The sequence below is a fragment of the Octodon degus genome, unplaced genomic scaffold (genome assembly GCF_000260255.1).
Source record: "Octodon degus isolate 3935 unplaced genomic scaffold, OctDeg1.0 scaffold00043, whole genome shotgun sequence".
Lineage (NCBI taxonomy): Eukaryota > Metazoa > Chordata > Mammalia > Rodentia > Octodontidae > Octodon > Octodon degus.
In genome coordinates this window covers 15,596,808-15,610,074 of record NW_004524619.1, presented here as the reverse complement: position 1 = coordinate 15,610,074, position 13,267 = coordinate 15,596,808, and the positions used below count along the sequence as shown (strand labels likewise).

Genomic DNA, 13,267 nt, shown 5'->3' with positions numbered 1-13,267 from the left:
ATAATGAAAAAAAAAAAAAAAAAAAAAAACTAAAAGCAATACAAAGCCAAGTATGGTAATGCATGATTATAATCCTAGCATTCTGGGAGGCTGAGGCAGGAGGAGTCAACATTCAAGCTGAGCCTGGCAACTTAGTGACATAGCAAGACTATCTCTAAGTAAGAGAAAAATTGTAAAAGGAGTTAGAGACCTTGCTCAGTGTGAAAGCCCAGGGTTTCTAGTACCTCCCGCAAAAAAAAAAAAGAAAAATCTTTGTAGTAAGTAATAAAATATATCTGAATTGAACTGCATGAATTTTTAGAAGATAAAACAGAGTTCATCTCAGTCTAGAAAGTTCAGGGTACGTAAATGTATATATAGGCATCTTCTAGGTTTTGTGGCTTTAAATATCTTCCAGAATCAGGCAGAAAAAAAGAGAACAGCTACAGTGGGATTCACAGACCCCACCTCACAATGACAGAGGACTTGAAAGTTCAAGGCTAAGTTCCCTCCTGCTTTCCAGGAAGGCCTCTTTTGTGACGAGTCACAAAGGGACAGGGTGTGAATGTGCACATACTGGAGTCCAACACGATCTTCATCTCATGTTTACACTTGAGAAAAGGGGGAGCGACCGAACAAAGGGCTCCCCTTATCCTATTCACAGATGGAGTTTTCTTCCAGATGCCCAAAGAATATATTATAAAACTGAATGCAGTGCTTCTTGATGTGTCTGATGCCACCAGGCAATCCTTTGCCACAGTGTTCTCTCTTTCCTCCCACCCAGCACTGCTCACAGCCAACATCAGCAACGGCACCATGAAGAGAGGGACAACCACGAGATCCCAGGACAGTCTCAGAGGAACCTTTCTGTTTTGGGGACTGAGGGTCAGGGCTGCAACAGCCACATCTATTGCTCTTCAAAAGTACTTCAGAGAGCAGTGTGTTGGTGCACACCAATAATCCCACCACTCTAGTAGGCTGAGGCAGGAGAATCCCAATTTTAGTAAAAATCTGTCTCAAAATAAAAAATAAGCAGAGGCTGGGGATACAGTTAGGATGAAGGTCCTGGGCTCAAGGCTCCGCTACTGGGGTGGAGGAGGGGTTCCTAATTTGGCTTCCTGACACATCTGTAAAGCCTGCTCCAATGTCTGGGTAACTCTCCTCAATTATCAACCCAAATAGTAAGATAAAAACAGACTGTTACAAAGAAGACATTGATGGGATGGCAAAAGTCTAGCAACCTCGGGGAACTCTGAAGACATCTACAAGTGCCACGACACTTTCAAACAAAGTTAGCATCACCACTTCTTTATAGGAGTCCAGCTGAACCAAGAAGTGTCAAGGCTTTTTCTTCACTTGTTTCATCTCTTACCTACATCTCCTCAGAGCGTGATGAGTCACAAAGGGACAGGGTGTGAACGTGCACATACTGGAGTCCAACACGATCTTCATCTTATGTTTACACTCGAGAAAAGGGGAAGCGACCGAACAAAAGGCTCCAGTTATCCTATCCACAGTTGTATGTTTGTGTGTGTAAAAAAATGTGTTCTGGGAATTTACTAGTATGATAGAACCTCGCTCACTGAGGAGAAATGCTATGAGACATGGTAAGATGAATCGAACGGGAACAACTCTGAAGACATAATAAATTTAAGCCAGCATTTGTGAAAATACAGAGCTCTGATAATTACCCTACCCAAAACCATAATAATAATGATGATGATGATAATAATACCCTGCAGGGTCAGAAGACGATTTGCCATTCATATTACCTCTCACTGCTTCCTACAGATGGCGGAGATATAATTTAGCATTGTAGAAAAATATAACCAGGGTTTGTACTGTAAGATTCCTTTATTCATTAGTAACAATCTAAAGATTTAAGCTGACGACACGCTTGCTTTCACACTTCTACCCAATATACATTCAAGTGTAATTTTAATTGAAACTGATCTTCCACTTCAGATTTTAAATTCATTCTTCTTGGGAGCGCGTCATGCTCCAGACATCCTTGCCTTGCAAAACCCCCACGTCATTAGTGGAGGAAACAGAACGCTGTTGCCAAGCTTCCAGGTACTGAGTGCCTATTCTCACACCCAAGCACTGCTGCCGCTCCACACTGTCTAAATCTCTCTGGTGCTAAGACGCTTTATAAAGGGCTCAGAATTATATCATTAATCATGTGAAACAGCACAAAATTTCATGCCGTTGACTGTTCTGTTTTTCAGAACTTTCAATAAATGCTTCTAAGTAAAAAACATGACACTAAGACTGTGGCTAACCCAAACCTGGCTTGGAGCAAGAAGAAACTATGAGCAAGAAGCTTTCCCTCTCAGGTATGACACTGGCCACCTAACATAAGAAGGAAAAGGGTCTTTCCTTCTTAGGAAACAGTTGGGTTTCCTCTTACGGACCCTTCCTGAGAATGTGTAGCTTCAGCAGCTCCACACACCCTCCCTGACATCCCAGCTGCAAATGCAAGACAGCAGTCTCAAGAGAAACAAGGGTAGAGACCACACTATTCACTCGTCACTATGCACATGCAGAGATGAGACCCGGATGGAGCCATTCGCCAACCTAAAAACACTGAGGGAGTCTAAACACTGCTTCCTCTTCAACCTGAGAGGACAACCTTCTCTCTCTCTCTCTCTCTCTCTCTCTCTCTCTCTCTCTCTCTCTCCAGTTACTCTAATAAATACCTCTGAAACCTCAGAGCAAAGGTCTCTCAGTGTAAATATCCCTCAGTCAGGGAGGTTCAAGGGTCTGTGAAATCCAGGCAGGGCTTCTTAGTTTCCTTTGGGCCTCATTATCACTAGCCTAATTTATTGTTTACTCCTAAATATCTGTCTTCTCCACTGGTGATTAACTCTGAGGGGAGGCTTATTTGATGTTTGGTTTAGCCCAAGGAGGCTGAGGCAGGAGGGCGGCTGTGAGTTTGAGGCAGCCAGGGCTACATAGTGAGCTGAAAGCCAGCCTGAACTGCATAGCGAGACCCTATAATCAAAAAGAGAGAGGAAAAATCCTCCATATAGTAAGTCCTCAAGGAACATCCTTTTGTGCAAATTGGAGATGAAACTGCAGAGGGGCTGAATTCCACCTTCTAATGATTCTATTGGATGTTCTCTATCACGACTTGGTTTTAATTGTGCAAAACTCTCTAGACTCGTTACTAACTGTCTTGGTCTCAGGAGTCAGGATGCCAATTTCAGAAGTAAATACTCTTTTTCTTCATTAATGCATTCGTCTCCATGGCGACATGATAGGTTATGCTACAAACAGGACGTGCATGATGGCATGTGTGTGCAGACCTAACCAGGTGACCAAGGGGCGCTTGGGGATTCCAAGGCTGGAGTGCAACAGAACTTCCCTGTCAGTGACTTGGGAAACGTGAGGAGCTTTGGACCTGCCTTATATTTTGAATGCCCTAATCGACTTCTCGCGTCAAAGTAGGTCGACCAAGGAGGAAATTAAATCTTATGAATCAATCCGTGATAGTATCCATTTAAATACTGGCTCAGCATTTGCTTGGCATCAGCCAAAGAGCTGAGAGATGAGGATAATGAGCTGGCCTGCCCCAGTGTCTTAGACCAAACCAAGCTGCTAGAGGCTTAGTGTCCAAAGAGGTAGATGTGGCAGAGCAAGGCTGGAGGATGACAGGACATAATCCCAGTAGGCACTTACAGAAGAATTGTACCACAAAAGCTTCCTGAGTGCTAGCTTCTGTTGTAGGGCTGTAAGATATGGACAGAGAAGGGCCCCCACCTCTTGTAGCACAGGACTTGCAAAGGGGTCACACTGCTCATTAGCATCACTTCCTGAAGTATGAAGTTCGCTGGGCAGGTTTCCCACTTGAGCAGAAAATAACAATTAAAAACAAACACAGCTGACTCCTATGAGAAATAGTGTGAAACCCCACTTCTGGTTGCACTTAAGAACCACCCTGCAAAGAATTAAGTAAAAAGGGCAGGGGAGGTGACTCAGTAGAATAAGCACTTGCCTGGCAAGCACAAGGTCCTGAGTTTAATCACTGGTATTGAAAAAAAAATAGGTAAAGAAAGCTAAAAATAATAACTTCAGAGCCAAGCATGGTGGTGTCACATTCCTGTAATCCCAGCACCCAGGAGGCTGAGACAGGCAGGTTGTGATAAGTTCAAGGCCAGCCTGAACTACAAAGCCAGGCCCTATCTCAAAAACAAAATGAAACAAATTCCTTCAGCTGGAGAAGAGACTCAATAATGGCAGCATCCCTATATAACGGACAATTTTATAATGGCAGTAAAGGCTCCCATGTGTCACCTACACCTAGTGAAGAAGGCTTGCGTCACCAGCAGTGTCTGGTGGCTTGCGAGGGCACCCTAAGGGGGTGTGCTCCAAAGGGCCCTCACTTCAGCGCTTTCCAAAGTCCACAGCTCTGCCTGAATCTCCAGCAATATGCCAGCCAAGTTCAAATTGAGGAGCATCCTATAAAAAACTTGACCCATACCCTTTAAACACGGAAAAGCTATAGAAAACCAAAGAAACCCTAAAACCCTGCCACAGACCACAGAAGACAAGGAATCAGGCGTTCAACACAACGTGGTGTTCTAGTGGACCGACAGATCCAAAGCAGAGAACTGGTGAGAAGATTCACTTGTTTTGAATAATTTTGAGTTCAGTTAATAGTCACTGGCTTCCTACTGGAGCTTGGTCACCACGTCTTTCTTTTGTGATTACTCTGCCAGCAAAATAAAGAAATGCTCATGGAACTGCACAGAAGCTGAATGAAATGTAAGCTTTCTTAAGTGGGTTAAATTTTAATACCCAGACTTGGACTGGATTTGCTGACAGACACTTGGGATCATGTCCCCGGCACGAGAGACGAGGAAAATGGACTCTGATTTATAGCTGACATGTGATGTTTCATTGTTTAAGGTTATAAAAATTCCTGACTACATAGGGACATGGAGAAATGCACCTTTAAAAATTGTAGTTAAGAAACAACATTATCTGTTTAATTTATGGCTCATTTGTGCCTTAAAATAACCTTTTTCTTCTCCTTATTATGACATTCCCAAGTCGCTGTATTTTTTTTCTCCTTTTGAGATGTGACCATTTAGTAGAGTAGCACTGGGAAGACATATTTCTATGGTACAGAGGATAAATCACACAATTGGAGATTAATTCCAACTCGTCTGCTTACAGCCGACAGAATTCCCCACGTGAAAATAATGGCACACACTGCAAATCCAAGTCCATGTCTGAGAGCCAATTTGCCACTCAGTGTTTCTTTTTAGGCAGATTGAGCTCAACGAAGTCTCTTGACAGGTGTCAAATTTAAACGAATACTAGTTATTTTGTTCAAGTAAAAATCCAGGTGAGGCATCTTTACGTTGCCCTAACTCCACTGTCACCCCTAACACAAAACGCTTCTTAAAAGTCTAGATAGCAATAATGGTCACAGCCAAAAGAGTTTTTCAAATTGAGTAAATTGTCTCACTTCAATAGAGTTCTCTGTTAATAAATGACCACAGAGAGAGAAAGCCTGAATGTTTAGAGCACATAAATCATACTTTGTCTAAAAGCGAGGAATTTTAAATACCTTTCTGTGAATGCTGTTCAAAACAATTCTTTCTTAAAATACTAAACGGTATTTTGCTAAAAATAAGCAGGCACCTTAAATTTATTTTACCACAATAGAGCCAAATAATGGTTTCTATCCACTAATGAAAAGCCATTAAAAATAATGAATTCTGTCTAAATCTAATTAAAAACAAAACTAATATACATGTTATGTGCTGTTAGTAGTCAAATATGCTTATGAATGCCCCCCTCAAGTAACTTTTATTGAAAGTATTACCTGGATCTAGGCCTGTTACCCTGCACGTCGGTGCCTACTTCTAGCCCACAGCAAGCATCCAAAAATAGGCATTTTCATTATTTCAAAGTATTAAAATTAATGTTTTCCCCAAATCTAATACACATCTTTAAATTATTCCATTTTTTAATTAAAAAACTTTATGGGATTTGGCTTACAATTCCTTTGCAAATTCCAGGACTGGCAACTTAATTACCACTGAGCCTTTATTGTTGTACATCAGAAAAATAAACAAAGCAAATACTAAAAGACATTCGTAGTACTCGCCATTGTTCCTACTTTATTAATATATAATGAAGTTGTTCGACTTTGTTAGCAGCAGTACTGTATCTTACGCCAGTTAAGAAAATATAGTTATCTTCTAGATAATGAAATCTACTTGAAGTTTTTTCATTTTTAAGTTGCAGGTGTAAAACCTTCACTCTCTGACTTTACACTAACGGCACGGTTTTAGCAAAGCATACATACCTAACCCGAATATCAGAACTAATAGCAGGCGATAGCAGCAGAAAAGAGAATTGCTTTATTCACTTTTTACTACCAACTATTATTTGTCTCGTTTCTCAGGGTGCCTATTTTAGAGCTGGGTGATAAAACTAATTTCATACAAAATTTCAAATAGGACTCTCAAATTGGAGTATGACCTACACTGAAGCAATATTCTGCAGGCTGAAACAGGACAGGACAGGCCACGAAGGTGGGATGTGGTAGGACACAGGCTCCGCCCCGTGGCCGGCGCTGTTCCCGGATCTGGACTTGTGTGTCAGTGGACCATGTGATCCGCACGTACATCAGTTTGCACGTTGAATCCAAACTAAGCTCATTGGCCAGATGTGAGTAGAAATTCATAGCCTGGCTTCTGTGCCCCATAGACTTTTCCCTAAGCTGTGTGACTTTGTAGTCATCAAAGCCGGAAAGCACCGATTCTAACACTCGTAGGGAAGGGCACTCTGGAGCCTGTGTTAGTGTGCTGAGAAATGAGAGTGACAATGGCCACCTGGGAGGTCTGACATCTGGGTCACAGATCTGGAGACACAAAAGAAGTAACTGATTCATGAAGCTGCACGGGGGTTGTGGGTGTAAGGTGGGGGTAAGAAGCACACACATAGCCACAACGCATGCTAGGTCCTAGAACATACGGGTGCTTGTCCATAAGACACCAGCCACCAGCAGTGCCTGCCAAGGGTGCAGACGGGCAGGTAGGGACACACACGCTCTTCCCATTCCTGGGCTGAAACCATGGTCAAGATAAAAATTGCTCAGTTTCCCTACATGTAAATTACAGGGTTACATCAGATCATCTGTAAACGTCCTGACAGCTGCACACTCAGCAAGCAAACTGCCAGTGAAAGCTGCCCTAAGACATTTTCTGAGTCTCCAGCCGACCGCCACACCCCACAGTCCACACTGCACACACGCACCTCAAGTAGCCTCGGAGATGTGACAAGGGTCTAGTAAGCCCCATCAAGAACTTGTCTAGCCATTCTTGAGACACAGAAGGTGCCCAACAACACGATCAAGTATACTTGGCTCTAGGAGCCGCACCTAAACCTGAGGTCCAGACCTTCTCTGATCCAGCTCCAAAAATGGCACAAACAGGAAGGCAGTGATTGGAGCAAAACCATCTTCCTCTCCTGGGTCACTACAGCAAGAAAGTGTCCTAACCCAATGAAGACTGGTGCTTTTGTTCAGAGTTGGAGGAAGAACTTGCCTGGTATGGTTTGTGTGTTTTTGTCCCCACAAAGCCTTATGTAGTCCCTGAGATGCAGTTCTACAGTTTCTGATTAATTCATGATCCAAGGCTGGGATTATGGGTCTGAGTACTGCTGGGATTACGGGTGAGCACTACCCCCAGCCTGGGGCAGTGAGCCTGAACATAACATAAGAGAGATAGAGAGACAGACTCGCTCCGCAGCCCCTGTTGCCGTTACTCCTCCCATTTGCTCTTTGCCACTGCCATGAACAGCTGGCCTCCGCCATGTGCCACACTGTCTTGGAACAAGCTGAATACAGACTGAAACATCCACTGCCTGTGAGCTACATAAACCTCTGCTTCCTTCATTTTGGGTGCTGGGTATTTTGTCCCAGCGACAAGAGAAGAGTAACTGAGACATTGCCCCTCCCAGGAACATGACTGCAGAAGGCAGGGCAGGGACTGACCTGCAGCTGAAGAGAATGAGCAAGGATTAAAGCAAGGTAAAGGAAGGGAAAAAGAGCCGGGGAGGTCCCTGACCAACCTACATTCAATTTTTTTTTTTTTAAATTTACGTGGTGCAGGGTCTCTCTATTCAGCTCAGACTCCTAGTGTCTCAGGCTCCCCAGGGCTGGGATTGCAGGCATGCACCATCTTGCCTGGTTTAGGTGGCCTGCACAGTATGACAAGCCAGAGATGGAACTCAGGTCCTTCTGCTAGCCAGGCAGGTGCTTAGACTGCCCCACGATCTTTCTATTGCCAAACCTACATTTGAGATTTGAATTTCATCTCTGGGCCTTTTTGCCTCAAGTGCCTTTTACTAAAACACACCTGAGTAAATTTCTTGCTATCAGCAACTAAGAAGATAGAACATGATCAGAGATCTAGTTAAGAAGATAAAGAAATTATTATTCAATACTGTCTACGTTCACCCCTAAGATTAAAATGTCAAATAATAAAGATATATATTGGGAGTGTGTGCAGCGTGGAATAAATAAGTGGATTATTTATCCAGAATAAATATCTGGATTCTCTGCTCTTCCGTGTGCCTCTCTCTTCTATCCATTTTGCCTATAAGGGAAGTATCAACTTCTTTCTTTTTTTTTTTTTAATTTTAGGGAAGGGTCTACAGGGTGTTCAGGGTCACACTACCAGGGGATCAACTTAGCTAAGGGTTTGAATATCTTATTTAGACAAAAGCAAAGGAAATAAGCTCTGAATTCCCTTGCTGTGACTTTTTCCTCTGGCACCAGAGGGGTCATGGGCTAAGAATCCAGAAAGGACTTCAAGAAAATGGTTTTATCACCGTGACTTCTTCGGCCTCGGAGAATCACCAGAGCTCAAGGTAGTAAGTGGAGAAGACCTGCTGAGAATTAGTGAATTACTCTGAGAGGCCAGGCTGCACCCCAGATAGCAGAGCAACCCCAATAGCTGGGTGTGGCTGCAGACCGGCTGGGCCCAACACCTCTGCAGGGAAGGACTTTTTCACATCTAGCTCTTCTATCAGCGTCCCGTGCACAATGTTTTGTTTAATATAAGTTGCTGAGGCTCGTGAGAAATTCCAGTATGAGATGAGAACGGAAAATGCTCCAGACACAGAATTTGGGAGCCTGGAGTTTGGGAGGGCTAATCCCAACCCACAAACTTAAGGACTGAGAGGAAAAGAAAAACAAATTAAAACTAGTTTTATGGGGCCCTCGGGTGATAGCTGGCGGTCCGCTGTGGCTGGGACGTGGGACAAGGAAACTCTTCACAGAGAGCAGGCAGGAGGATTAACAGCCTTCCTGTGACAACTGTAAAAAAGGAATGCATGCTGCAAAATATATGAACTATTCAGTGCTATCCGGGGAGATGTCTAGACATAAAGTGGCAATGTCAGGACATAAAGCAACAGCAACTTGATGGACTCTGCGTCTCTGTCACCCCGGGAGTAACTCCCTTTAACTTGTACATGTTTCTATTTCAACAACTTTACAGTGTAAGTAGCTTCCAGTAAGTGGGTCCGAGGAAACAATTAGAAGCATTGGGCAGAAAGAACTGGTCACCAATACTGCCACTGAGAGCAGCCTCGACTGGCGATGCAACTGAAAACTGCACCGCAGCCACTGTCCGGCTTGCGCCACCTGCTAATTTCTCTGTGTTTCCCACAAGAGAATATGCTCCAGTATGTGAGGGACTTGGTGCTGCTGGGACTGAGGCAGATAAAATACTTGCCAAAACTTATCAAAGTACATGTTTTAAAACTTAAAATGAGTGTGGAAACATCGATCATGAACAAAATATCCAACTTTTAAGTACTGCAGATATTAGAGTCTGAGGCAAAAGGAAAACTTGCGAAGCAAAACACTCATTAAAATTCAATTTATCTTGGTCGCTGAGTGTTTCTGGGGTCCTGCTCCTGGTTCGCGCACTAACTGCCGCTTAAGAGCAGGTACCCATAGCAATGGTATCAGCTGGGCTTCACAGCAGCCAGCTTCCACCCACGCGGGAATAGTCACTACGTTCACTGCGAGAAAACCTCCCACAGTTTATCTCCTTGGATCCTTTTAACAACTTTTGTCAAGTATATATTAGTTTCCTTATTTTATAGGTAAAGAAATTTAAGGCTCAGGAGGTGCGAAACGCTGCCCCATAGGCAGGGACCGATCAAAAAACCAATTGTACAGCTACGGCTCTACGCCATGCTCTTAAGCCGAGCTGCGCACATGGTGGCCTACTTGGCTAAATTTGGCTCGTGACCTGCTTCTGTAAATCAAGTGTTATGAGAAATAGCCATCTTCATTGATTTCCACGTGGTATACAGCCCCTTTCACTTTGTAACAGCACAACTGAGAGCTGTGAGACAGCAAAGCCAAAACATCTACCCTCTGCTCCTTGCAGTGTTTCCTATGCCTGGCTCTATGACTACCATAAAGTGCTACTTTACCCACAGAAATATTAATACATGTACATGTGCACACCTTGTGTCCCAGCGATTTTAAGACATAAATATGTATGAAGACATGAAATTCCAACATTATTTATACCCCATGAATATTAGCAGTGATGTAATTGCTTATTAGAAGCAACTCGCTATGCAAATGATATTTAGGATCTCACACTATATAATGATGTACAAGTAGATAAATCTACTGTAGGTGAAGTTCTAAGTGGACTGAAATTTAAATATTTAAAACACATTCAAGACAAAATCATGGAAAATACGGAGCATGGAAAGTATTTCTGTACATTCTCTAAACCCTAGTGAGGGAAGACAGCAATAAAATTAAACACAGTTTTGGCGCTGCAAGAGACGATGAAGACAACGAACTCTAAACCCTGTGTAAAAATGAGCAAAGGGCATGAACAAATTTAAAAAAAACAGTAATCAAAAATAGAAAATAGAAATGCTTCAATAGAGGAAAAGTTCTATTTTAGGAATAATGACGAACACAGATTACAATTGGTAGGTAAGATTTTTGATTACTAAGCATGTAAACACCAACACATTTGATTACAGTTATCAATGATATAATCGACTAAGTATTTTCATGTATCAATACCTATAGACTGATACAATCCTTATGGGAAAAAAATGGTAGTAAAATTAAAAATGTGTGCCCCCCCAGGTCCTATTGCTGATTGTGTAGATATATCTGTACTTTTACAAGGTGAAGGTTGGTTATGGTAGAATCATCACTCATGTTCAAGATTGGAAACACAGTAAATATATATCTTAACAAATGGTTACTTAAGGGCCGGCCAGATAGCTCAGTAGACTAAGCACCTGCTTAGGCCACGCTGGCCACGCCCCCACGGGCATGCTGAGACAGCGACTGAGACTGGGTGTGGTGGTGCACACCAGTAATCCCGGCTCTTGGGAGGCTGAAAACAGGAGAATCACCATGTGTCCAATCTATGTAGTGAGACCCTGTAGACGCTGTCCTAAAATACATTTAAAAAGGTCACTTAAGTAAATTATGGCAAATATAATGAAATAATCTGGAATTAGGGAATGGAAGGGAAGTGGAGGATGAAGGGAGGAGAGGGGAAAGGGGGTAGAATGGACACCCCCCCAAGCTTGGCAATGGAGGGCTTGGAGTACAGTCCAAAAGTAAAGCGCTAATCTTCTGTTCTTGACTTCTAGCACCATCAAAGAGAGAAATACCAAGAAAGTCAGACAGACACACAGAGACAGGAAGAGAAAACGAATGTCCGTATCGATTTATTTGTACATGCGCTAAACATCTCCACGAGTACACCGAAGACACTATGACACTAGAAAAAGGGGAGGAAATGGGGAGCAGCTTTTTGTTGCTTATTCTTTAATAATCCTCAAATGCCACATTATAGAAATATATTACTTCTTTAGAAGTTAACTTTAAGGGGCCGGGGAGATGGCTCAGTACAATCAGCGCTTCCCTGGCAAGCGCAAGGGCCTGAGTTCAATCCCTGGTTCCGCAAAAGAAAGAAAGAAAGAAAGAAAGAAAGAAAGAAAGAAAGAAAGAAAGAAAGAAAGAAAGAAAGAGAAGTTAACTTTAAAAAAACCAGAAGGTTAAAATAGAGCTGGGGCTAATAGTACCCTTTTTACCCAGCGGGGCTCACATAATAAGTAGATGCTCGACTCCGACCAAAAACGAGACGACCGTAAGGAGAGCCTGTGGGTCTGGGAAGTCAGTGTGGACGCTGTACACCGTAACCCTCTCTGAACACCGCGTAAGTTCCTGATCTGCAGGTTACTAGAAGTGGACGCTGAGGCTTCCGGGCTGGTCGTGCAAATGCTGAAGCTCTTATTCGAATTCGACTCTACAACTTCCCCATTAGGCGGTGCTGCCTGTTGCCCCCGTCTGGTCCCTTTTATCTAATTTTCACTCCTCATTCTGACCTCTCTGGAATTGAGGAGATCCTGATTTTGTCATTCAGTTTCTGACCTGTGCCTTCTGGCTACATGCCATTCGTGCATTTAATAAATCCTTCTCCTGTTTGATAAAAATACTCAAGAGGCCACGTCCAAAGACAGCCTTCTCCATCAGGCCAGCAGCGCGTCATCCAGAATTCCGGGGAAGGCGTTTTCAATCTGTTATAAATCTTCATGCTCATGCCTCCTTCCGACGCAGAACGCTGAACGCCTCGGTCAGCGCTCGTGCCGAGGCCCAGCTACCCCGTCAGCTGCACTTGAAAAATCTAGCGTGTTTCCAACACACTGCAGGGTTCCACCATAGTCACCGGGGACTTCCTTTGTGAGATGACAGAACACAGTTACCGCGAGGGAAGACGACGTACTTTCATTTTCTCACCTCGGTACCAGTCAGCAGCAGGACGGCTCCTGGACACCCCGCTAAGGGCTGCATGCGGGAGGTGGGATCTCTAGGTCTTCACTATCTGCTGTTTTCACCAGCATAACATGCTTGATGGAAATCTTCACTAACCTTGCAAATCATTATTCTATTTTTAGGAGATCAATGATAGAGAAGAAAAAACTTCAACTACCAGAGTCGAAGAAGAGAAATATAGAAAAGAAAGTGGCTACTATAAAGAGAAAGCATTGTACAGAAAAATCCCCAGAATTTTCTTTCTAAGTGAAACATAGGTGCATGTCAAAAATCAAGTGAGAAGAGGTGGCAGCCCAGGGCCCAGGGCCCAGCCAGGGCTGGTGGGGTAAAAAAGTATCCACACACAGAACCCAAAACCAGGGCTGCACGTTTCACATTCTGGAAGGTCACTAAAAACAGTGCACGGATTTGCTCGCTCCTGTGCCCGTA

The 13,267-nt window shown here is 43.4% G+C and overlaps 1 protein-coding gene across 1 annotated transcript in view; it reads right to left on the bottom strand.

The window, feature by feature from the left end:
* Ptprg (protein tyrosine phosphatase, receptor type G) overlaps nt 1–13,267 on the bottom strand; it is a 703,518-nt gene that overhangs the window by 282,410 nt on the left and 407,841 nt on the right. The window lies entirely within an intron of this gene.